Source organism: Drosophila suzukii, chromosome 3 (genome assembly GCF_043229965.1).
Source record: "Drosophila suzukii chromosome 3, CBGP_Dsuzu_IsoJpt1.0, whole genome shotgun sequence".
Taxonomy (NCBI): Eukaryota; Metazoa; Arthropoda; class Insecta; order Diptera; family Drosophilidae; genus Drosophila; species Drosophila suzukii.
In genome coordinates, this window is record NC_092082.1 from 48338355 (window position 1) to 48365438 (window position 27084).

General features: G+C 41.4%; 1 long non-coding RNA gene across 1 annotated transcript in view; it reads right to left on the reverse strand.

Moving 5' to 3' along the window:
• Positions 1–6495: 6495 nt before the first annotated feature.
• The window catches only part of LOC136117561 (uncharacterized), a 44185-nt gene continuing 23596 nt past the window's right edge, over positions 6496–27084 (reverse strand). The window contains exon 4 of the long non-coding RNA XR_010655107.2: positions 6496–6826. This is a non-coding gene — a long non-coding RNA (uncharacterized lncRNA). The remainder of the gene's footprint in view (positions 6827–27084) is intronic.

The following is a 27084-nucleotide window of genomic DNA, read 5'->3' on the forward strand; positions in this document are numbered from 1 at the left end:
AACGACTGCTACTGATAGCTTCTCCTCGAGCCATCCATTGTGTCGGTTCCTGGCTGGTATTATTATTTCGTGTCCAGCACACCTTATCTCGGTTCCGACTTGTTTCAGGAAGTTCCATCCCAACACTAATGGATCCACTACCCCGGGTAAAATCAACAGGCTCATGGTCACTTGTTTGTTGCCGAATTTGACCTCCACCTCGAGCTGCGCATTAATTCCGCCGCACCTTCCATCTGCCAACCTAACTTGCCGTCTCGTCTTTGTAATCTTTCCTAGAGCAGCGATATTGTCCGCCAATTCTTCGCTAACGAAGCTTGCCGTTGCTCCGGTGTCGATTGTGGCTTTGTAGCTTTTCCCACCAATCATCACAGCTGCGGACAACTGCTGCTCCTCCTCGATTAGCTCGCCCGTTAGTTTGGAGAGGTGGCATTGTGCGATCCCCGCTCGCCTCTCTGCGGCTGAGATCGCTGGCCATTTCCCGATCGTTGGCAGCAATCGACGCTCCTAACACCCACCTTGCCGCATATCCAGCAAAACAGCAGCCGCTGGTTACGACATCCTCTAGCCCAGTGTCCGTTCCCACCGCATTTCCGACAGGCCTCCTGCGGGTCTGTGATATGGGTGGCATCTTGTGGCCTCTGTGTGTTGCTTGGCGGCCTCCACAAGGTATTGTTTGGCTGTCTCTGTTGCTGTGGGGGTGGTGCCCAATGGCCTCCGCGTGGTGCGTCTGTTGCCTGCTGTCGTCTGGCTTGGTGTGGTGGTGACCATTTGTCGTTTCCTCGTGTGTCCTGGTTATCTTCCTCCTCACATCTCCTGCATGTCACCTGTGTTGGTGACGCCGACTTTGTCTTTGAGAACTTGTTCTCCTGTGCGAAGACTTCCCGTTCCTTTTCAAGTTCTTCGTACTCATCGGCTAGGATCATTAGCTTGTCCAGGTCCGACACTTTGTATGCTCTTAAGAACATTCGTTGGCTTGGGGTGCAGTTCTCTTTAATGACCCTTAACGTCTCTTTCGTAGAATAGTTAAGTGGCCTCAACATCGTCTGCATGTCGATCATGTAATCCTTGAACGACTCGCTGAAGCCTTGCTTCCTTTGCCGGACCTGGTCCGCCAGCCTGGTGAAGAAGTCTCTTGGCAGGAAATATGTGTGGAAGCTTTCAATGAATTCTGCCCATGTTCTCCATTGCTTATTGTTGGCGATGAACCATTTCAAGGCCCTTCCTTTTAGCAACTCCGGCATCGCTCGAGGGATCATATCAAGCTCCAAACCGTACGTGTTGGCGGACCATTCTACCTGCTCCAGGAACTCGAATGGTTTTTCCGCCCCGTCGAACCTGAACGACCATTCGCGGACCTGCTTAGCGACCTTTGCATAGTCCGACTGGCTTGGTCTCGGGATCAGCGCTGCTGCTTTCTTTTCTTGGCTTGATTCTCTCCTGTGGGCCTCTTTCTGTATGTTGTCAACGCTCAGGCTTGCCACCAGGTTGTCCCCTTCAGCGTTCGTTAGCGTAATGCTTGGGCCGGCTCTGTCGTAGTATGTTGCCTCCAGCTCGGCCCAGATGTCGACGAGTTGTGGATCATTCTCTGTTTCGGAGTAGTATTCCGATAGTGCCTTCCTCATGTCGTCTAGCCTGCCCTCCAGGGCGACATTGAGCCTCTGTGCGACATGGGCGAAGTCTTCCTTCTTGAGGCGGTAAATCCACTTCTTTCCCATTTTTACTGTGCTGTTCTCACTGTTGGGACAATCACGTTGGGCGCCAGATGTAACGAACTGATTTTGTGTGTCTGCTCGCTACGAGATTCGTGCGGCTAGCTCAGAAGATTGTGTGTTCGTCCCACCAAATTTATATGACGTGACTGCCCCGTAGATCAGTGAGAAAACAATGGGTTCAAATGGCAACAGTGGGATTTATTCTCGTGGTATTGGTACAGCGGGTGTGTCGCTATGCTGGCTTCTGTATCTCCTTGTTCTGGTTCCGCCGGCTGCTGGTGCTCCTCCTTCTGGCTTGTCGACGCGTTGACTCGGCTTCCGCTTGGATCCTGGGTCTCGGGACGCTCGTAGTGGCCGCCTCTGTTCACTCGCCGACGCGCTGCCTCGGGGTCGCTTGTTGCGCCTTAGACTCGCAGAGAGTTCGGCCTTGTGGGCTTAGGGAAGCGTCACCGTTCTCAGACTAGGGTGAACAAGCCTTGCTCTCCAGGCTGACGCCTTTCGAGGCAATACCTGTCCCTTGCTCTGTCCCGGACGGTCCCGCTAGGTTCTTGCTCAGTTCGCGCTGACAGTCAAGGCTGCCGCCCGGAGGCTGTCTAGCGGTTCACTTCGCTTTACGCCTAGCGCAGACGAACGTTCCACCCGGCTTCACCCTAATGCGTGACGTCCGCGACGCTCCTGCGCTCCCCAATGAGCTCCGCGCGGCGATGGTAACGTGGCTGCCGGAAATGTCTGCTGGCGTCGCTGTCGATGTCATCTGCGCTGTCTTCTGACCAGTATCTCGTTGTTCTGGCGCTCGGGGAGCTGGGCGGTCGCTGCTCGGGAACTTCGCCGGTAATCGCAGGGCTCTCCAGGCTGCCGCCTCTTGAACCCGCAAATCGATCTACCGCTCGTCCGTCACGCCAGGTCCTGCTTGGTCGGGCAAGGTACGCTGGGTCGCAGACAACTTTCCTCCCCAAGCTGACGGCTCTTCGTCGTAGGACTCTTTTGCTTGTCTCTGACAGACCCGCCGGGCGACTCGCCAGGGTGTGGTCGTGCCAAAGTTAGAAAACAAACGCCTTGACTTAGCCGCGTGATGCCTTTCAGAACTCAGCCACCTGTGTCTCAATTCGGAGATTCCTGATGTCCTAATCCCGAACGTCTCGACGTGGCGATCTTGCTCCTTGTATGCTTCCCACGGCGCTGCTTCCGACGACTCGCTTGGTTGTAGCTCCCTCGTAGATTACTTGCTTGACTGATTGCTCACTTGGTACTTTGACTGATCTTGAAGGCTTGACTCCTCGTGATCGACTGATCCAGCTGCCAGCGCTCTGCGGCCTTATATAGGGCCTACAAGCACCGTTATTTCCCTTTTGCGCACGGCCCGCTGGATCTCTCCACTCTGGGTCCAAAGTCCGTGCCTCCTGGATGACCCACTTCTCCTTCACGTACCGCTTTCAATCGATGCTCCGCCCACTGCTGCAGTCCCGCTGATTCCCGGGCCGCTTGTGGCACGCCTGTGTGCCGCTCCCCTGCCGAGATGTGGCACTTCCTCTCCCGGTCCAAAGTTCACGGAAGAGTCCAAAGTCCGGTGGAGTTCCGTTATCCCCTTTTGCATACGGCACTCTTGCTCTGCCCGCGAAGTCTCCATTCTCTCTCGATCTCCATCCTTGGTCTCCAATCTCTCTCGCTCTCCTTCATTGGTCTCCAAACTCTCTCGCTCTCCTTCGTTGGTCTCCAAACTCTCTCGATCTCCACCCTTGGTCTCCAAACTCTCTCGTTCTCCTCGCCGCGCCGTTACTACGCGAATTCGCCGCGTATCTGGTAAGCGGCCGGCCATCTGCTGCTGCTTCTATTTGTGGGGAGTTATTCAACTCCTCACAGGTCGAATATTACTGCAGGAGGGTTGATCTGCTCCGTTCTTCTTATTGTCCGTTGTATCTTGTTGTTTGGTTGTTGTTGCCGGCGGTGGTGTGAAGTCTGTTGTGGAGGTTTTTGCGGCTTGTTGTTGCGGCTTGCCATGGTTAGGACTAGCTACTGTAGAGTAGAGGGATCCGTCGTGTTGGTGTCTTGTCTTATAAATGGTCCAAGCTTCGCGGTTGTTTACTTTTTGAATGGCCTTGATTGCTTGGATTTCCTTGTAGGTGATAAGGACAGGACAGACCTTATCTGAATGGCCTTGATTGCTTGGATTTCCTTGTAGGTGATAAGGACAGGACAGACCTTATCTCTGGCATGGTGATTGTTGTTGGGGTATTTTCTGTCTGTGCAGTTGATGCAACTTAAGTTGTTGGTGCATGACTCTCCCAGTTCGAGATTGACGTGGGCTGGTTGACTGCAAGAAAGGCATAGTTCGGCGTTTTTGCAGTACTTGGATGGGTGTCCGATTCGCAGGCAGTTAAAGCAACGCACTACCGGTGGAATGTAAGTGCGTACTTTAACACGTTCGTAACCGACGTAAATAAACTCCGGGATATTTTGTAGCGAAAAAGTTATTATTAATAATCCTGTGTCAGTTGGCTTGCGTTGTATAAGCTTGGTAATTTTTCTTATTTCGAATTCTTTTTGAGATTTTAAGTTATCCAGGATTTCCTCGGTATCGATTCCATTTAAGTCTGGGCAGTATATGACTCCTTTGCAGGTGTTTACCGATCGATGTTCTGAGACTGTTACAGGGATGTCGCCGGGGATCATTTATAGAATTAAGAGTTTGTCCGTTTGGGTCTGGTATTTGGTTTTGTTCAAAATATTTCCATCTCTAAGTTTCTTGCATTCTTCGACTACTCCTCCAACGATTACGTCAATGATTTTCTTAAGTGTAAACGGCGAGACATTTGCTAGGGAACCGTCGTTGTTGTTGTCGGATCGAGCGATAATTAGGTACTTCCCGTCAGGTGCGGGGGGTCGTTTCCAGGGGGGTGAAGCATTTTTTCGTCTTCAGTTGACTACGCGACGGTTTTTGGCGACAAAGACAGTAGTTGCTGATTTGAATTGCTGATAAGAAATCAATAGGTAGGCGCGGGGTCGCCGGGGGTGGTTCGATTCGAAAGATTGAAGGTTTATTACTTGAGAGAACACAAGAATGGCACAACCGTTCGTATCGACTGCCGAAATTGAACTGTTATTACATTAAAAGATACAATATATCCAAGAAAATTTGTCTTGTTTCTCGTTTCAGGTTTGCCCTTATTAAATATTTAATATTCTGCTCAAATCAATATAATGTCGCTCGATCAAACTTGAGAATATATTATGTCGTCAATGTAGACGAATTGTTCTCTTAGAATGTCATTGATTGCCAATTGCAAAATTCTTGGTGCAAGAGTTAGTCCAAATGGCATCCTTAAAAGTTCGAATCTCTCAATATTTATGGGGAATGATGTTTTTTCGATCTTAGATTCTTTCATTAGTATCTGCTGAAATCCTGATTCTAAATCTATTGTTGAAAAGTATCTTGTCTTTCCCAAATTAGATAGAATTACTAAATGCTTTACTTTTGAATGTTTCTCTGCTATATAGCTTAGTATACTTTCCTTAAGATTGTTTGTTGATTCAAAACTTATATTGCTCATAGTTTGTTTGTCGGATAATTGAATTATAATTATACCCGTTACTCATAGAGTAAAAGGGTATACTAGATTCGTCGGAAAGTATGTAACAGGCAGAAGGAAGCGTTTCCGACCCCACAAAGTATATATATTCTTGATCAGGATCACTAGCCGAGTCGATCTAGCCATGTCCGTCTGTCCGTCTGTGCGTCTGTCCGTCTGTCCGTCTGTCCGTCTGTCCGGATGAACGCTGAGATCTCGGAAACTATGGGAGCTAGGCTATTGAGATTTGGCGTGCAGATTCCTGAGCTTCTTACGCAGCGCAAGTTTGTTTCAGTAGACTGCCACGCCCACTCTAACGCCCACAAGCTGCCCAAAACTGTAACTCCTACAGTTTTGATGCTAGATATAAGATTTTAACTGAAATGTATTGCTCTCATCAATACCTATCGATTGACCCAAAAAATGTTTGCCACGCCCACTTTAACGCCCACAAACCGCAAAAACCTGTGACGCCCACAATTTTCATGCTAGATAAAAAATTTTAACTGAAATGTATTGGTCTCGTCGATACCTATCGATTGATCCAAAAAAAAATTTTCCACGCCCACTCTAACGCCCATAACGCTTAAATCTGTATACCGCCGGTAGGTGGCGCATTTTAATCTCGCTTTGCTGCTTGCATATCTCCATTTAGCTGAGTAACGGGTATCTGATAGTCGAGGTACTCGACTATAGCGTTCTTCCTTGTTTTTAGTTTGTTTTTGTCTGAGATGGTCATCTTGAATTTGGGTTCTGAACTTCTTAAAGTTGTATTCCGAGTTCTTTTGAAATAACGTAAGATTTTAAACACATATTAGGAATAAACTTCCCGATCTCATCTTATTGTGTTTTTAAAATAGTCATCTTAAATTGTGTTGTTGAATTCTTTATAGTATTTTTTCGTATATTTTCTGCATAAAGACCTATGACGTTTTCTGCATTTTTACACCTAAGCAAAAAAAAAGAGTTGCAAAAAATCGGCAATATGGCCGCACTTAGCAAAGGAAAAACGAAGAAAAAGTGGCGAAGTATTTTAATAACTGTCGTTGTCCGCTTTAATCTGACTTGGATTTTGGACAAATCGTACAGAAAGTCAAGCGAATTATATTTTCGAGTGGCTGACTGCAGATCGGCAATTAATACGATGAAAAGCTTTACTTATCTTGGTTTAAGATGGTTTCGAATGGATCAAAATGTACGCAGGGGGGCTGCGGGGAGTGACTTGCGGTCGCTGGGGTGACGCTAGAGGACAGTTGCATTGAGTTGCGCTGGCGGGCTGTGTGGAAGAAATTACTCGAAACGCGAAATATTCCGAGAAAAGAAAGAAGCTACACACACGAAAATTAGATCTCGTAAACATGAGTCGGGGAAACGACCGCGATTAATTCCACTTAAGTAACAAATTTGTACTGACTTAAGCCTACGTAAGTTAAGCGCTCCAGTGCGCAGTGGTGACTTCATGGTGGGGAGATGGGAACAGACCGGGAGAGCGAGAGAGTAGTGCACTTAGAAAGCGGTGCTGGGGTCCAGATTCGCAGGACAATGGGCCTTAACACACATGTAATAAAAATAAAAATAATATACATTATTTTAATAGTTTTGGAAATCTACAGTTACCGAGAGAGGTTGTGAAATACTTGGGGAATAGAATACAATACATTTACGATAGAGTTAAATAGTAACTGAGGAGTGACTACATGAATTTAGGAAGTTTTAAATCTTTCACCTATAAAGTTTGTAAAATATACTACAATGAATATTTTGTCTCAGTTAACCAAAGCTAGATTTGCTTTAAAGCTAAAATTCTATGATCTCAATCAAGTCAAAAATCATACGAATTTACAATTGAAGGAAACTTTTAAACCCATTATTGAACTCTTACATGAACTTGTTAAGGAAAATAAAAAACAAACGATTTCTAATGTAGAAGATATGTTAAATGTAAAGCGTGAATTAAAGCACATTATACAAGGAAAAACGCTATAGTCGATTACCTCGACTATCAGATACCCGTTACTCAGCTAAAGGGAAATGGAGATATGCAAGCAGCAAAGCGAGATTCAAATGCGCAACCTACCGGCGGTAGACAGATTTAGGTGTTATGGGCGTGTGGAATTTTTTTGTTATCAATCGATAGGTATTGACAAGACCAATTCATTTTAGTTAAAATTTTGTATCTAGCATGAAAATTGTGGGCGTCACAGGTTTGGGCGATTTGTGGGCGTTAAAGTGGGCGTGGCAAACATTTTTTTGTCATGAGTTAAGCGTTAAGCGTGAATCTCATTTTTGAAAAACCATAAATCTTTTTTGTTAACTCTTTTAAAGTTATACAGATTAGATCTTTCATCTGATAGTCCGATGTATTAAATTTTGCTTCAAGATCATTACAAATATCCTAATAAAAATCTTCAGTTTTTATTGTATAGATAAATTAATCAGTATCCATCTAATTTAAGAGTAAGTTTTTCAGAAACTTTGGTTTCTTATATTGATAGTGAAAATCATACATTTTCCATTTCAATAAGTCTAATACTGTAAATCTTAAATACATTGGCTTATTAAATAGAACGAACAATCATTTCATTTGAGTTGCATAGAAATTATCATTAATTTTAGTTGCAATATGAAAATTGGATTTTGAAATTAAAGTTTTGGCACAATGTGCTTCTCGTCCAGCCTTGGTGCTATCCAGAGCTTCCCATGTACTAACAAGCTTAATATTGACCCTGCGCTCGGGATCTTCCATTGTTTTTCGGTATACAGAACTATTCATTAGTTTAAAAAAATCTTTTTCAAATTTATTTTTTTGCAATTTGCCTATGTTAATTATTTAGATCAATGTAATTTATTAACCAAGATTTTTGTAAGAACTGAACTATGGTTCTTTTCAGTACTACCCCATTCTGTATACATTGTTGCAAATTCCGATATTGTATTACATAATTTTTCATATTTCCCAGGTCAGCAATTAATTTGTATACCTTGTCCTCTTTTGAGACCAGACAATTTGACGGACAAAATGGAAGATCATTATGAAGATCACGTAAACGGTACAGATATATTAAGTCCACTTCCAAAGAATAACCATATTTGCTATCAAATGGAGTCAGTCTCGATCATGCTTTCGTGGAGTGCAGACGCGTTTTTGCATTGCTGCGAAGTTCTTTGTGAGGATTCTATGGACAAGTCCACCTTCGTGGCAAATCAATTTGTTTTTGTAAATCAGGCAGCTAAAGCTGCAGTGACAGTGCTCAGACTCTCCGTTAGCTCTGGTGAATCGCGAAAACAAGTGAAACAGAGACCTTAAGGCAACAGTTGCAATTTGTTGATCTGGCAAATCACCGCTACTTCGAATTCAAATTCGAATTCAAATTATTCATAAACTCAATAAACTAAAATTTAAAAAATACAGGCATCCGCTCCCCGTACTGAACCCGGTGCTTCCCGGCTGCAAGGTGCTCACCTTGCCCCCTAGGCTACGACTGCTTTCGTGGAACCTACTCTAAGTGGGTTTGTCTACTGGAAGTCGGTAAAGCAGTACAAAGCAGTGCACAGCTTCCAATATGCCTACAATGTCGGACTCCGAATCCGATCTCGACATCCATTCAAAGGTGGTTAAGGTGCAACAGACTATGACTAATGCTCTTAATTCCTCGATACAAAAATTTTGCAGCATTTATAAAGCCAGTTCCATCAACGTCCAGCCTTTATCATCTAATGACATTGAACCCGAGCTAGAAGCCATAGCTGGCGACGATGAAGACTGGTGGACCCCAAGGAACAACAAACGCCGTCCAGAGTCCAGGTCTCCCAATTCTGCTAATAAAGTGCAGAGAAATTCCACTAGTCCCAAAACCACTGAGTCCGCCAACCGATTTGCTGAGCTTTCGGACATGGACAGAACCGAAGAATATTTACAAGCTTACCAAACAGTCAGCCAGTTGGTTAACAACCCTGATCAGGCCAGTACCAGCACAGGCGTAAGCCACGGCAGCTCCGGTAACAACAACAACGTCGAACGCAACAGAAGTCAATCCAACAACAACAATATCGACAATGCTACTAACAAACACCCACCCAATCACAAGCCACCGCCGATTGTAATCAATAATTGCGAGAATCTGAACGGGCTTATTCGATCCATAGATAAAATCGTACACCCGTCTAAATACTCAGTAAAATGTCATTCCAACAATTCTGTTTCGATCCTTTCTGCAGATTCAGACGCGTATAGAGCAATCAGTAAATATTTGATTGCAAAAAGGGAGGACAGATCTTATCGCGTGGTTATTCGAGGTGTTCATCACTCCACTCCGGACGAACACATCAAAGAAAGCCTTACTTTGCTTGGCCATAATGTTCGCTTCATCAATGGACCAAAAAGTCGTTTCGACAAATCAAAGTTCGTCAACCTAGTGTTTGTTGAACTAGAGCCATCTCCAACCAACAAAGAAATCCACGAAGTTAAGACTCTATGTCGCCAGCGTGTTCAAGTGGAATTACCGTACAAAAAGGATAATGTCGCACAATGCCATCGTTGCCAGGACTTCCACCATACAAAAAACAACTGCTTTCTGGATCATAACTGTGTGAGATGTGGTCAGAAACATTCCATAGAGGCCTGCGAACGTGATATTCATCCTGTTAAATGTGTTAATTGTGGTGAAAATCACACAGCAAACTACAAGGGCTGTGTTGCCTACCAGCAGACAGTAAGACGCCGAAAAAATCTTTCATCCCAGGGTAACGCTCTTTCCCAAAAAACCTCTACCAAAAGGACTACTGTTCGATCGGATGTCGTGGGAGCTCTGTCGTACGCAAATGTCACCAATGGTCATTCTCGTCACCAAAACCAACAGGGTGGCCGATCCAAGTTGCAGCAGCCTGCGAACCTGCACCAGAACCAATTTCCTCCACTGGGAACCAGCAATAGGAGACCTAACCAGCAACATAAACCAAATGACCTCCCTCGGTTACGGACACAAACCATACAGACGACAGACCAACAACAATACCCAGAGACCCGCCATCAGCAGCAGCAGTCCTTCCAGCAACAACATCAACGAAATCACGAGCAATTCCAAAACGATCAGCAATGGAAACGACAAGAAAAAATGTATCTACGATCTGAAGAACAACTTTCTGACCTTGTTGCTCGGTTTGACAAAATGCTTCAGATGATGATGTCAATGATGGCCCTTATCACCAACCTTTTACCACAAATAGCGCCAGGATCTGCTCAAGCAGCCGCTGGTCTTCACTCTGCCTTTACAGCCCGACCATGAGTCAAATTGGACTCAAAATCGGTGTGTGGAACGCCGACGGCTTGGCCAACAAGTCACTCGAGATGGAGCTTTTTGTAAAACAACATCATATCGACGTTATGTTGGTCAGCGAAACTCATTTCTGCTCTAGATCATACTACCAGCTAAGGGGATATGACGTACATCCTTCAAACCATCCTGCTGATCGCCATCGCGGAGGATCCGCAATTATCATCAAATCGTGCCTTAAATACTACCAATTTTTATGTATAAAACACCAAACGGCTCAGTGCGTTGCGATCAAAGTCAGGACTGACCAAGGGGAAATCGTCATTGCATCTATATATTGTCCTCCGAGTTCGCCTCTTACAGCTAACCACTACGAAGAGCTTCTTAGTGAGCTTGGGCAAAATTTTATAATTGCAGGGGACTGGAATGCGCATCATCGTCTCTGGGGATCACTCCACAATTCGGGGCAGAACTCTAGCGGATACTGTACTTGCATCTCATATGCAGGTTCTTGCTACCGGAGGGCCTACACATTACCCGTACAGCCAACGCATGCCATCAGCCATAGACTTTGCCATTTACAAAGGAATTCGTTCTGATTTACTAAGCATCTCATCTCATCATTGTTGAGCTAAGTTCGGATCACATCCCACTAATAATACACTACAGAGTTTCCGCTTGTAAGCTTTCCCGCAAGACGTTCGTCCTGCCCCTGAATGCAAATATTCCACAGTTTCAGGAAGCGATTAACGGCTTAGTGAACATTAACATGCAGCTGAACACTCCTGATGACATTGACGATGCAACTGAAGTGTTTGTGCGAAATATTCACATCGCTGCCGAATCATCAACCTGCGGCCAAAGACCAAACAGCCCATCTGATCCACCTCATGCCCTTTTAAAACCTGAGGTCCTGGATTTGGTGAGGCTTAAAAGGACGTTGCGCCGCAGATTTATGCGTTCTCGAGACCCTGCTGACAAAAGAGAGTATCGTCGTGCTGAGGACGATCTTAAGAAACTTTTGCTGAGAACGAAGAGTGAATACTTTGCTGATATGCTCCGCAATGCTGATCCCACAAAGCCGTATGGTTTCAATCTCTGGAGGCAACAAGGAATATTAAGCGACAGCCCCCTCCCCGAATTCCAATAAAGCGTGCCGACAACACGTGGTGCAGATCAGACAGCGAAATTTTGATGGCCTTTGCTGAGGAATTGGAAGGGCGCTTTCAGCCATTCAATCTTGCTAAGCCTGAAGACGTGGATAATACCCTAGCATTCCTAAATGCCCCCTCCTCGGCGATTGAACCTATCCCACACGTGAGTCCGGAAGAGGTTTGCCTTCAAATTCGCAAGCTGCAACGCAGTAAGGCTCCCGGTTTCGACGGGATCGACAGCAGAATTGCCAAGGCTTTACCTAGGAAGGGTATACTTTTCCTAGTTCTTCTTTTCAACTCCATGCTACGTATCCACCATTTTCCCACACAGTGGAAGTGTGCTGTGATATCGATGATACCCAAGCCAGGAAAACCGGAAAACCTTGTTGCACCCTACCGACCAATAAGTCTACTGCCCACCTTCTCTAAAATATTCGAAAGAATATTCCTTAGAAGAATGATGGCAGTAAGAAGTGTGCAGGACGCCATTCCAGACCAGTTCGGCTTTAGAAGTCACCATGGAACCCCAGAGCAAGCACATCGGGTAACGCAGCACATCCTTGGAGCGTTCGAGAACAAGCAGTACAGCTCAGCAGTCTTTCTTGACGTCAAAGAAGCTTTTGACCGCGTTTGGCACGATGGCTTGCTGTATAAGTTGAAAACTCTCCTGCCTACTGCCCAATATCTTCTCCTAAAATCGTATCTCTTAGAACGAAATTTTATGGTAGATGTGAGAGGCGAAAGATCGTCCATCAGATGCATTCGAGCTGGCGTACCTCAGGGTAGCGTTCTTGGTCCGGTACTATACACTCTGTATACCGCTGACCTGCCATACCCTAGGGAACTGGGTACCCTCTTGGCTACATATGCTGTTGACACAGCCTTTATTGCCAACTCCACGTGTCGAATTGAAGCAACCCAAATCACACAAAACTTTTTGGATTTGTACGTCGAATGGACGAATCGATGGAACATCTCGATAAACGGAAATAAGTCTCAGCACTGCAACTTCTCTCTTAGAAGTAAAATTCTCCCCAGAGTGAAATTACATGACACACTCATACCGCAATCAGCCCAGGCTCAGTACTTGGGCTTGATTTTGGTCAAACGTCTTACGTGGAGGCAGCACATAACCAAAATTACAGCAACATGTCGCTCCAAACTGCGGAAACTAAATTGGATGCTTAAAGGTAAAAGTGAGCTCAGCCTTAGCAACAAGATGTTGCTGTACAGGTCAATAGTGGTTCCTTCATTCACGTATTGCATAAAAATATGGGGTACCGCTTCAGACTCAAATGTCAAGAGGGTCCAAAGAATTCAAAACCGGGCGCTACGTACTATTTCGGATGCGCCTTGGTACGTAAGGAACGATGTCCTGGCTTGCTACCTTCACATCCCCTCGGTGCGAGAGCAGATTAACATGCACTCAAGCCGTTACAACGACCGTCTACAAGCCCACACGAACCACCTAGCAGCATCCCTGGCAAACCGAATCTCAACGAGAAGAAGACTAAAGCGAAGGCACCCCGGTGATCTCTGGACAAGAGGACGTCAGGTCTCTCGAGTCCTAAAGCAATGAATTTGTTCAATTATTGTAAATATTGTTAATCTCCTTTTCTGTTAGGTTTCCATGTTAATTTTTCCTCTTCGTAGACAATGTTTTATAGCCATTAAGTTGGCTGATCAACGTTAAATAAATAAATTTGTTATACTAAAAAAAAAAAAAAAAAAATCAAATGGAGTATTATGAATATAAAAATTGTCTATGTCTGTGGTAGACATCCACTTAAAGTTGTTATATGGTAAAAGTTGTGACATTGCCCAACCATACAAGTTATTCGCATCCACATACATTAAAAATGAAGACTCCTTCGAGGAATCATAATCTGGCAAATATTTGATATTTGCTTTTGTATATCTATGACAACATTGAACTAAATTACCTCGAATGCTACTTTGAGTATATCTATACATATCTATATCTGTCAGCAATTCAAGTTGAATATTTGTAGTTTTCAACATTGCCTCCCAAGATAGACCTGGTGTCAACACTGAGCTGGGTCAAGTGAATAAATTTGCATACAAATTTTTCGGAAGTTTTCGAAAATGTCAGTTAAAGGGAATACATCAGTTTTCAAATATAATTCTAAATAATCTTTAAGAGTGGAACATGAGAAATGGGACCAAACTTTAAGAGCGTGATCATAATCATCCTGAGAGCATTCTCTTTCCGTTAAATTACTATAGAATGCTTCCCTTGGTGGGAGGGAAATTTCCTCTAGTCTACTATCGGAATCTAAATATTCATAGGGAAATATACCCTTCTTACGCATTTGTTGAAATTATATATCATTACTAAACAAGGAAAAACGCTATAGTCGAGTACCTCGACTACCAGATACCCGTTACTCAGCTGAAGGGACCAAAGGAAAATGGAGATACGCAAGCAGTAAAGCGAGATTGAAATGCGCCACCTACCCGCGACTTCAACATGTGGTTATGTGGGCGGTAGACAGATTTAGGCGTTATGGTCGTTAGAGTGGGCGTAGTGGGGTCAATCAATAGGTATTGACGAGACTAATACATTTCAATTAACATTTTTTTCTAGCATGAAAATTGTGGGCGACACAGGCTTAGGCGGTTTGTGGGCGTTAGAGTGGGTGTGGCAAACTTTTTTTGGATCAATCGATAGGTATTAACAAGACTAATACATTTTAGTTACAATTTTGTATATAGCATAAAAATTATGGGCACCACAGATTTGGTCGGTTTGTGGGCGTTAAAGTGGGCTTGGCATCTTTGCGTAACAAACTTGCACTGCGTACAAGGCTACGGAATCAAAATCGGAATATTCGCGTTCATATATACGATTTTTTGAAGTTTGTGGGCGGTTTGTGGGCGTTAAGGTGGGCTTAGCAAACTTTAACTGTAGGAGCCACAGTTTTAGGCGGTTTGTGGACTTGCGCTGCGTAAGAAACTCAGGAATCTGCATGCCAAATCCCAATAGCCTAGCTCTTATAGTTTCCGAGATCTTAGCGATCATCCGGATGGACGGACAGACGGACAGACAGACATGGCTGGATCGAGTCGGCTAGTGATCCCGATCAAAAATATATATACTTTATGGGGTTGGAAACGCTTCCTTCTGTCTGTTACATACTTTTCGACGAATCTATTATACCCTTTTACTCTACGAGTAACGGGTATAACAAGGAAGAACGCTATAGTCGAGTACCTCTACTATCAGATACCCGTAACTCAGCTAAAGGGACCAAAGGAAAATGGAGACATGCAAGCAGCAAAGCGAGATTCAAGTGAACAAGTAGACAGATTTAAGCGTTATGGGCGTTAGAGAGGGCGTGGGAAATTTTTTTTTAATCAATCGATAGGTATTGACAAGACCAATTCATTTTAGTTAAAATTTTGTATCTAGCATGAAAATTGTGGGCGTCACAGGTTTGGGCGATTTGTGGGCGTTAAAGTGGCCGTCGCAAACATTTTTTTTGGGTCAATCGATAGTTATTGACGGGAACAATACATTTCAGGAAAAAATTTTTATTCTAGCATCAAAATGGTAGAAGCCACAGTTATGGGCGGTTTGTGGGCGTGGCATTCTGCTGAAACGAACTTGCGCTGCGTAAGAAGCTCAGGAATCCGCATGCCAAGTCTCAATAGCCTAGCTCTTATAGTTCTCGAGATCTCAGCGTTCATCCGGACAGATGGACAGACGGACATGGCTAGATCGACTCGGCTAGTATCCCTGATCAAGAACATATACACTTTATGGGTTCGGAAACGCTCCCTTCTGCCTGATACATACTTTGCGACGAATCTAGTGTACTCTACGAGTAACGGGTATAACTAGTTTTTCAATATGTTCAGTAGTTGGGAAAGACGTTTTCTGGGACAATTAGCATATTAATGGCCCCGCCCCCCCCCCTCCCCACCTCATTAACATATGGGGGCTCTGGGACAATTAGCATAATTCAATAAGTTAACTAATTTTTATGGGCTTTTAAGTCATAAAAATGTCAAGATCATGTCCATAAGAAGTATACTCTATTGACCCCATCGCCCCCACATCCCCATGTGACAATATTGATCATGTATCCTTCTCCTCATTATGTGCAATTAATAATCAGGTGAGAAAGGTGCACGGGAGAAAGGTCGCACTACCATAGTATCCAAACGTTGTTATCTTAGAGGAACATATCCGATCATGTTGGGGAAAGGTGTGATCACGTACCCTTTTGCCTCATCATCACAGGTGTTGCTGTGGACGTGTGAAAGGTCGCACACCCAAAGTATTCAAAGATGGTTATCTTAGAGGAACATGTCCGATCATGTTGGGGAATAATGTTTCCTATGATTGGAAAACTAATTTAGAAATCAAAAGAACCCCAATAAAATAAATCTTACAAGTTAATGATTCTCATATGTGGAATATTTTCAAATACACCTTTTTGTTTCCGCCCCAGAACGATTAACTTGTAAATTGTATAAGATTCTCTCCTTTCCACAAATGGGTCATACACATGTCATGAAAGGGATTCAAGCAAGAGCTACCCGAACGTGCGCACCTGTCAATTACCTGACCGCAATAAAAAGGGACACATGTACAACCCAGAAGGCTCACGCTCATTGACAAGATCATGCTAGCTCTAGTACGTTCCCACAATAGGGGTTGAAATCACGACCGCGCAACAACTCGCAAGAAGCCAACATATCTCAGTCAAGGAAATAATTTTCATTCTCCGTACCTGTAATTTTAACTCGAAATAAAAAGTCAGAAGTTTATTTTGTAGCATAATAATACATTTATTCATTTATTTTGGTATTGCGAACATTTTTATTATATATAGAAATTAGTTTTCTGCTTTGATTCCGGCGATTTTCATAGAAGAAGCCGGCGCACGTTTCCGACATCATTTCTGGATTACAAATTGTAAAGTGTTCACCATAATTCGTAGTTTTGAGATCATGTCGACCTCTATTTATGAACATAATTTTTGTGTTAAGAAGGTATTGATAATGCTGACCAATTATCTGTCCCTTAAATTTTTCAATAAATTGGTAAATTTCCTCATGAAATTTCATTTTGTTAATTTTATTTTCTTGTAGGTCCTTACACATCTAGGCTCAACTTTAAAATTATGTATAACAATTATTTTATTGTTTTGGATCTACTTTTAAAAAATGTCAAAACTATGTATGCATTGTTTAGAGCACAAACCGCGCCCTTAAGGTGTGTTTCACAATAGGGAAACCGGTTTCTTTTAAACCTGTTTAATGACGGGCAGCCCATTTCCTCGATATTAATGAGCTGACGACTCCCAAAAATCTTCTGTAGAAATCGTTTCTTTTCCACACCTTTACAAATAATTTTTTTTCCGCTTGTAACTGTCCTAAGATACTTTGAAGTTTGTGGAAAACTGTTTTCTCCGTCGCACTGTGGGCCAGAAAGTTCATTTTTTGGCCAAAAATCTGTAATTTCTTTCCTGGGATAGTTAGAAGGATGCAGTTTTTTGCATTTATCTCTTAAAAGATTGAACTTTTCAACGAAAAAATTATTGGAATAAAATTTATTGGAATTTTATATGGTTTAGATAATCCAAACCAAAATCGGAAAATTTTACATACTTTTCGGTTTTTTATTTTTTAAAAAATAACTAGAAGACGCACTCAATCCATTTTCATACACGATTAAGTATGAGAGAAAACAAATTAAAAAAAATTAACACCACTATAAAATATGATGTCGTTTGAGATTTATGAACCGTTAAAAATTGCTACTTTCGGAGGCTCCCACTTGAACGTTTATTTAATAATCGACCTAACAAAATTTTCTATTTTTTTCTTCTTGCTATCTGTTTAGATTCTTATAATCAAATTATTAGAAAAAAATTGTTTGAAAAATATTGTTTTTTAATTCGTTTAATGTTAATTTGACATTTTCTGAAGTCATCACAAAAGTATGCTATTTATTTATTTATTTATTAATTTGAGATCATAGTAAAGTTTAAAAAACTAATACTAACATAGGGGGTAGTGCTAGCTACGAGGCCTTCGACTACGTATTTATGTAAGCTACATTTATATTTTTATAATATATTTTAGTTCTTCTCCGAAGAAAGTACAAGAAATGCAGCATACCTTTGGGCATACATAAGTCCTCAAAATGGTTCGACTTCAAATTAAGCCATCAACTAAAACTAAAATTACTGAAAACTAAGGCAAAACCGCATCGAGTCGGCGATGAGCGATTTTAGTAAATTAATTAAAGAATTTATTTTTGATGTAATGACTTCATTCGGGGATGGCACTCAAAAGCACTCGAAAAGCAAAGTACTCATTTGCTAAAAAAAGCAGTAAAAATCAACGAAAAAGTTTCTTTTAGGAAACAAGTAAGTCAGAAGAGCTATTTATAATTTTTTACTTGTTGAAAATAATGACTTCTAAAAGTTCTGTGAAGAAGTCGAACAGCTACATCAGCATCTTTGACTTCTAGATTTTTTTTCATTTCCATCAATATTTGATGAATTTTTAACTTTAAAAATACGGTAAAAAAAACTACTTGCCCGAATTCTTTGAAACTTTGGCATAAATTAGTTTAATGTATAATAAAAAGGACTCCATACTCGGTCTTGTCATTTTCTTAAAAAAAAAAACGTATTTTTGGCCAAAAATCGGATCGGCTGGCCCAGTGTGCGTCGTTCCAAAAAATTAGGTGCTGTGTATTGGTTAACCAAATTGCAGTCTTTCGAGATTTTGTATTTAGCAAAGTAAAATCATATGGTGGTTCTTTTAAAAAACTTTTATTCAAGGATGGATCTTTTTGGAATACAATTCCAATTTCCTTTAGAATAAAATTATTATTATTATCAAAGAAACCTTGAACATCAATCGAAACAGTATCTTTCAACATTTTTCTAATGTTAAACAACTCGTTGTACTAGTCCGTTTAATGGGTTATATTCAACTAAACGGTGGACTCTTGCCTACAAAATCTCAGAAAGCGTTTATGCCGTCACCAATCCAGTGAAACGCCCAAATAGCACAAATAGTAACCACACCCACCAAAACAACAACAATAATAATATTGAAGGCGTGGATGATGAGCTCCTGCACCTCACCATGCTGAAGAACATCGACTTCAAGTTCGACGACGGACAAGTGGCCGACGATTCTGGACAGGCAAAAGCGACGGTGGCTGCCCAGTCTAAGATGGAGAAGAAGTGCGAGGATCACTTTCAGGCGGCGGAGCAGGCCACTCGTCTCCTGCAGAAGTACGCCACGCTGGCCAAAATCGGTCATTCGCCGAGCAAACCCAGGACAGTAGAAACCCCACCGAAGCCCATGATGCAGTCCGTGGCCACAACCAACGAGCTGCAGCCCGCGGGAGGCGCCATTAAGAAGTTTTCCTCGTTGCCACGCCTCAAGAAATTTGACTTTTTGCCGCTGAAGATGAGGCTCAACAATGTCCGGCAGACGTCGCCGCAGCAGCAGCGGGGATCACTCCGATTTCCGTATCAATGTCTAACACTTCGCTCTGGAAACACACTGCTTCTATGAATTTCGCTTTTTATGTTGTAGGTTCTTGTGAATGTGATCTGCCCAACACTCTTGTGTTAGTTGGACAAGTTGGTGTCATCAGCTTATTATTATATCCGAGTATGTAATACGCTTTTCCCACGATGCACTTAGTCTTAAGCCTTATAGGTTAATTTTTCTTTGTCAAAGGTACTTAAACGAATCATATCCGGCTTCACTTGAGGAGCCCACTAGTATTACTGTTGTGAACTAACGATGGATGTCTAAAATTTATACATATGAATATGCTCAATTATGGAAATTTACAAACGCTTTTATACGAATAATTAATTATTGTTGACTTATTTAGGCGCCTCGTTGTTAAAAAGAAACTGAATTTAGCTAAACAAGTTTTAATTTTATACAATTATATTATAAAGGAGGAGACAGTAAGCTTGGGTATTTTCATGACTTGTTATCTTCAGTCCTATTGAAATTCTCACATCAATAGGACCAGTTTTCACTGATTCGTTTTGAAAGATCAACCACAATAAAAGGGGCCTTAAATTTAAATTCATTTGGGGTCTAAAATGGTTGTGATTCACGATTATAGTAACTAGATTGAAATCTTGTATACATTTCATATAGGTGAGCATACTGATTCTTACTAAAATCAACATTCAGATTATCATATGGATGTGACTCAGAATTTGTGATAAGTTCTCCATTTAGTGTAAATCCAATTATGGCAAATCTTGGTTTTTCGCGGTTAGCCGACAATTTCACATTCCAGCTGTGTTGACTTCCATACCCCAATTTGGGGTTAACATATGAATCTCAACTCCGAAATGCGATTGGTAGGTTTACACCACTTTTAATAAAATCGTACATCTTAATTTTTGCAAAATCGCTCGGAGTTACATGGGCAATTTTCCAGGTTATATTCGTCATTTCCAACTTAAACGTTTGTTCATTTCTGGTTTGTTCAAACACATCACCAAGATTCTTAGTTAGCATCAACACTAGTTCGTGTTTACAATTTAACAAAACTTGTTTATAATCCTCAGCAAATCCCAATTCATTTTTTAACGGTACAGAAAAGTTAAAGTGGGGTCCCGTAGAAATTTCGTCCCCACTGCTCCATCCGGAATTTAATAGATTTTGACTTTGAAGATTATCCAGAGATATATTATTTTTTAGGGTTGTAGTCATACCGACAAATCGTGTTTTATCAATCTCACATCCATTTATTTCGTACTTAATTTCATCCAAAAAGTAAGCCATACAATTTTTTTTTTAAAAATGGTAACATTTTCAGTTTTATGTCCATTCGGTGAATTTTTTCTTATAAATCCTTGAAAATTAAGGTAACTTTTGTGAGGAAGCACGTACAAGTCTCGATTTTGAATAGTAATTCGAATTTCATCGTTTGGCTCTTTCTTCGAAATACTCCCAACTGAGTAAACCTTTTCTCGAACATTTAAAATTTCGTTCATTGTTTTCCTTTCCACCTTTTATATTATACTCGAAGCTTCAAGCCTGACGACTTTAAAAATAGTTTATTTTTCAAAGTAAGTGAGCTTCTTTTTTCTGTTTATCCTCATTCTGTAGCTTTACAATTAGTATGTCTGACTGAGGACTTAAGTTAGGTCTTTTGTTAATGAATGTGAGTGCGAATCTATACGTTTTCACCACGTCGATTCACCAAATCACCGTTTTGATCAACTATGTGTATAGATAGTGTGCTTATTTCGTCACAGTTGATTGGTAAATAAATTAGGTTACGTGGTGTCACTGTCATTTTATACCCAGGGGGAACATTAATGCCAAACTCATGTAAAGTATGAACCGCTGATTATGTTACATTCCAAACGAATTGTATTCATTTTTAATATGTTCACGGTCTGATCTGATCGATAGGTTTTTGTAGGATGTGGTTCTAGTACTTTTTGATGGAAACCAAACAGTTGTCCAACCGATCTTTTCTTATTAAAGTAAACTGACTCTCGCATGGTAGTTATTTCAACTTGAAATGTATTAATATTACTTTGAATTTTAAATGTATTTTCAAGGTTATAGTCTTTTAGTTTACTGTAAATGAAATCGGTGATATGATTCAATTCATATGATCCAGTTGGAATTGTAATAACCTTGTCACCGATGTGGAAGAGGTTATTTTTACATCAATATTTGGAATCGAATTATACATATTAAAATCGATAAGAGCGCACTCATATCGACCATTCAATTGGATAGGTGGAAAAAAATAAGTATTTATGATGGAACTATTTCCATTCAAGGATAATGCAAGTGATCCAGACATATTGAAATCTTTTGATAAACTGTGGGATTGTAAGTATCTAACCAAGCTTTATATTGAAATTACTCCTTAAATCATAATAAATTGATCAAATCGTTTTCTGTATCTTCCGTTATCCATTTCGTTATCCTTGCTATTTAATCGGAAAAAATCAATGTATAAAAGTGGACTTGCACGCGTTCAAATTCACAGTCTAAGTTTTTACTTCACATCGAACGTAATCTAGAGGACAAGAACTTTGGATCATTCTTAACAAAAAAAACTATAACTGCTCACAACAGCTCAAAACAGCTGGTGACCAGCTTATAACAACTAGCAAACAACTAGTTAACAGCTACTAAACAGATAACATCCCTCTAATAACAGCTATTAACCAGCTAAAACAAGTAGTAAGCAACTACGAAACAAGTACTGAACAACTACTAAACAGGTAGTAAACATTAAAATACAGCTAAATACAACGTGGAACAACTGTACCAAGTCCAAAAACCTCAACGTAATAAATAATTTTTTTTAAAAGTAATGACAATTTGTATTTAGAAATAAGTCAGTAATCATTAAAAAGATTGAGATTTTAAGAATATAACAATAAATACACTTTTTTAAATATAATGAAGAAAATGTATCGAATCTTTATTTATTGGTATATAAATATTACAGATTTTGGCGTTCCCTAAACAGTATTTGTTTAGTAACTGAGGAGTGACTACATGATTTTCGGAAATTTTAAGTCTTTCACGTATAAAGTTTAAAAAATATACTACAATGAACATTTTGTCACAGTTAACCAAAGCTAGATTTGCTTTGAAGGGAAAATTCGATGATCTCAAATCACAAGTCACAAGTCAAAAATCATACGAATTTACAATTGGAGGAAACTTTTAAACCTACTTACTACTACTTACATGAACTTGTTAAGGAAAATAAAAAACAAAAGATTTCTAATGTAAAAGATGGTATAAAAGTAAAGCGTGAAACGAAGCAAATTAAAAAAACACGATGATGATGAGAGAGATCTTGTCGATTTCTACTTTACAACTAATGAGAAAGATCTGCAGTCTAATCGAAACATAACTCCACCAAGGTCTTTCGATGATAGTGATTCCTATAATCAATTCTTTTCACAGACGAATATAGAGGAAGATATAGAAGATGAGAAAAAGGAGACGGAAAAGAATGAAGAAGAAGGGACAACACCTTAACCAATGTACACAGGAGAGACCGATATGGGTGTGGATGCAGAGTTAGAAGATAATAACGCTGGTTATATCTATGATTTAAATATCAGTAATTTTACCAGAGGAAATGTGTTGGATAAAGGTTATGGACCCAAAAAAAGTGCAAACAATTCATTAACATTGGAAGATAAAGAATTAAAAATTAAAGATAATAAAAAAACATTTTCTAATGGAATGAGTTGTGATCTGACTCCTGGTCTGTACTCTCTAATTTTTCTTAGTACGCCTGAAAACTATGTGAAGAGTTAAATAACAGATGGCCGGCCGCTTACCAGAGACGCAGCGAATTCGCGTAGCAACGGCGCGGCGAAGAGAGTTTGGAGACGTGGATGGAGAACGAGAGAGTTTGGAGACCAAGGATGGAGAGCGAGAGAGTGTGGAGACCAAGGATAGAGAACGAGAGAGCTGGAGACCAAGGATGGAGAACGAGAGAGTTTGGAGACCAAGGATGGAGATCGAGAGATAATGGAGACTTCGCGGGCAAGCCAAGAGTGCCGTGTGCAAAAGCGGATAACGGGACTCCACCGGACTTTGGACTCTCCCGTGAACTTTGGACCGGGAGAAGAAGTGTCACATCTCGGCAGTGGAGCGGCACACAGGCGTGCCACAAGCATCACGGGAATCAGCGGGACGGTAGCAGTGGGCGGAGCATCGATCGGAAGCGGTACGTGAAGGACAAGTGGGTCAACCAGAAAGCACGGACTTTGGACACGGAGTGGAGAGATCCAGCGGGCCATGCGCAAAAGGGAAATAACGGTTCCTGGAGGCCCTATATAAGGCCGCAGAGCGCTGGCAGCTGGATCAGTCGATCACAAGGAGTCAAACCGTCAAGATCAATCAGATACCAAAGCGAACAACCAAACAACCAGATAATCTACAAGGGAGCAACAGCAAGTCGAGTCGGCGGAGAAGCAGCGCGTTGGAAGCCTACGAGACGTTCGGGATTGGGATACCAGGAATCTCCGAATTGAGACGCAGATAGCTGAGGTCCAGAGGGCATCACACGGCTAGGTCAAGGCGGTCGATTAACCCTATCCACAAAGTCCTGGCGTTATGCCTGGAGAGAGCATAACAAGCCAGAAGGGAGAGCGGTCGATCGGTACGGTCTCGAGTGGAATTGTCCAGGAGAGCCCTACGGATTCGACTTGCGAGGTCCCGGAGCGGCGTGCCCCTACCCCAAATATAACAAGCCAGAAGGGAGAGCGGTCGATCGGTACGGTCTCGAGTGGAATTGTCCAGAAGAGCCCTACGGATTCGACTTGCGAGGTCCCGGAGCGGCGTGCCCGAACCCCGAGCACCAAAAGCCACGCGGAAACGTTCCGGACCAGAAGCCAAAGGGTGAGGCTAGGGTGGAACGTTCGTTTACACTAGGCGTGGAGGCGAAGTAAAGCGCGAGGCAGCTTCCTGGCGTTCCGCCTTGACTGTCCGCGCGGGCTGAGCAGAAACCCCAGTGGGACCATCCGGCACAGAGCAAGGGACAGGCGGCGGTGTGTCGAAAGGAGAGATCCTGGAGAGCACAGCTTCTGTTCACCCTAGTCTGAGAACGGTGACGCTTCCCTAAGCCCGTACGGCTGATCCCCTTCGCGAGTCCGAGTCGTTACCAGCAGTTACCAAGTCACGCGTGAGGAGCGAGCAGCGAGTGAGCATCTTCAGGGAGCTGCGAGGATCTTCAGGGAGCTACAGGACTGGATCACCGAGTCGTCATGGCGAGAGGTCGTCGAATCGATCAGGACCGTCGGAAGTACCGAAGGCCACAAGCGACGAGGCAAGGCCAATCAAGCTACCAAGACATTTGTAACAATATACCCGCAATAAGCCCACTACGAACCCGAGAATTCTGTGCTTTCTCACTGAGCGGTCACGTTAATATAAATTTGGTGGGACGAACACACAATATACTAAGCTAGTCGCACGAATCTCGTAGCGAGCAGACCACAAAAATCAGTTCGTTACAACTATGATGATCAAGACTTGAAAATGTATAAAAAAAATTATTTTAGAAACGAATATACATAGAGTAGGCTTTAAACCTAATAACAGAATCAAGGGTACACGAGCATACAAATATAGCCATATTATTAGGAAGTTGATAGACAAAGATTTCAGTCCTACAACGTCAACTCCACTTCGCTCAAAAACAGGTTTTGGTTACATGACTCTTCAGAAATCAAATCCAAACTATGTATATAGGAATAATGTAAATGAGTTAGTCGAACGATTGGAAATTTTAGTAGCATCAAAAGGAGCGGGTAACACCAGCAACCATAACGAAATTTTTTCAATATTGGAGGAATTGCGTGAAGAAAGAATTATATTTTAATGGGTATAAATAGGAAGGACAAATATGTTTTACATTTATAAACATTATGTCTGTCGACAAGTTTGGACATTTTTCTGTTTATAAGGAACGATCAGAAAATTTGAAAAGACGTGTTAGTTCTTCTAAGGAATTATTCATCGATGAGGACGGTAATCTAAATGCTCAAAATAAACGTATCAAAAACGGATCTAAGCCTTTAGGCAACAATGATCTAGCAATGAAACAATATACTGATGAGATCCTCGGAAAGTTGGGAGAAGATTATATAATTTAATTTGTTATATAATTATAACTCAAAATGTTAATCGTCGACTCACAAAAGGTTCAAGCTTATAAAGTAAAATTGAATTGAATAATAAGAGAGCAGACAAACAAACCCGATATCATTACCGAAAAAAACCACAGCCTATTAGAAGAGTATGATTAAGCGAGAAATCGTAAATGAGTTGCACGGACCATCTCGAAAAAACTTTCAACTAAGGCGAGTGATTACAAGGGGTATAAACGATCTGTGGCAAGCAGATTTGGTTGAAATGGGAGCCTTTTCAAAATTGTATGACGGTTACCGATACTTGTTGACTTTTATAGACACATTTTTAAAATATGCTTGGGGTGAGGCATTAAAATCAAAAAATGCAAATGATGTTTCCCAAGCCATGGAGAGAATACTTAAATAGGGTCATGGAACACCAAAAAACCTGCAAACTGATGATGGCACTGAATTCTTTAATTCGAAATTTAAGGTATTAATGAAAACTTATAGGATAAATCATTATTCAACCTTCAGTACTCTAAAAGCATCAATAGTTGAACGTTTCAATAGAACTCTTAAAGAATTAATGTGGCTTAGTTGCACATATGAAAATTGGATTTTGAAATTAAAGTTTTGTCACAATGTGTTTTTCGTCCAGTCTTCAAGCTATCCGGAGCTTCCATTGTGCGCTCGGGATCTTCCATTGTTTTTACGTAAACAGAATTATTCATTTATTTAAAAAAATCTTTTCCAAATTTATTTTTTGCATGTTGCCATGTAAAGTATTTAGATCAATTTAATTCTTTAACCAAGGCTTTTGTAAAAACTGAACACCTCTATGGATCTTTTTCAATACCAACCCATGCTGTATACATTGTTGCAAATTCCGATAATGTATTACATAATTTTTCTTATTTCCCAGGTCAGAAATTATTTTTTGTACCTTATCTTCTTTTGAGGACAGACAATTTGACGGACAAAATGGAAGATCATTATAAAGATCATGTAAACGGTATGGATATATTAAGTCCACTTCCAAAAATTAACATCCACTTACAATCTTTATATGGTAAAGGTTGTGACATTGCCCAACCATACATAAAAACGCAGACTCCTTCGAGGAATCATAATCTAACAAATATTTGTTATTTGCTTTTGTATATCTATGACAACATTGAACTAAACCACCTCGAATGCTACTTTAAATAAATCTATACATACCTATATCTGTCAGCAATTCAAGTTGAATATTTGTAGTTTTCAACATTGCCTCCCTAGTGTCGTAAAATACAAATGCATACAAATTTTTCGGAAGTTTTCAAAAATGTTGGTTAAAAGAAATACATCAGTTTTTAAATACAATTCTAAATAATCTTTAAAAGTGGAACATGAGAAATGCGATCAAACTTTAAGAGCTTGATCATAATCTTCCCGAGAGCATTCCCTTTCCGTTAAATTACTATAGAATGCTTCCCTTGGTGGTAGGGAAGTTGCCTCTAGTCTACTATCGGAATCTAAATATTCATAGGGAAATATACCCTTCTTACGCATTTGTTGAAATTATATATCATTACTAAACAAGGAAAAATGCTATAGTCGAGTACCTCGACTACCAGATACCCGTTACTCAGCTGAAGGCACCAAAGGGAAATGGAGATATGCAAGCAGCAAAGCGAGATTAAAATGCGCCACCTACCGGCGGTAAACCGATTTAAGCG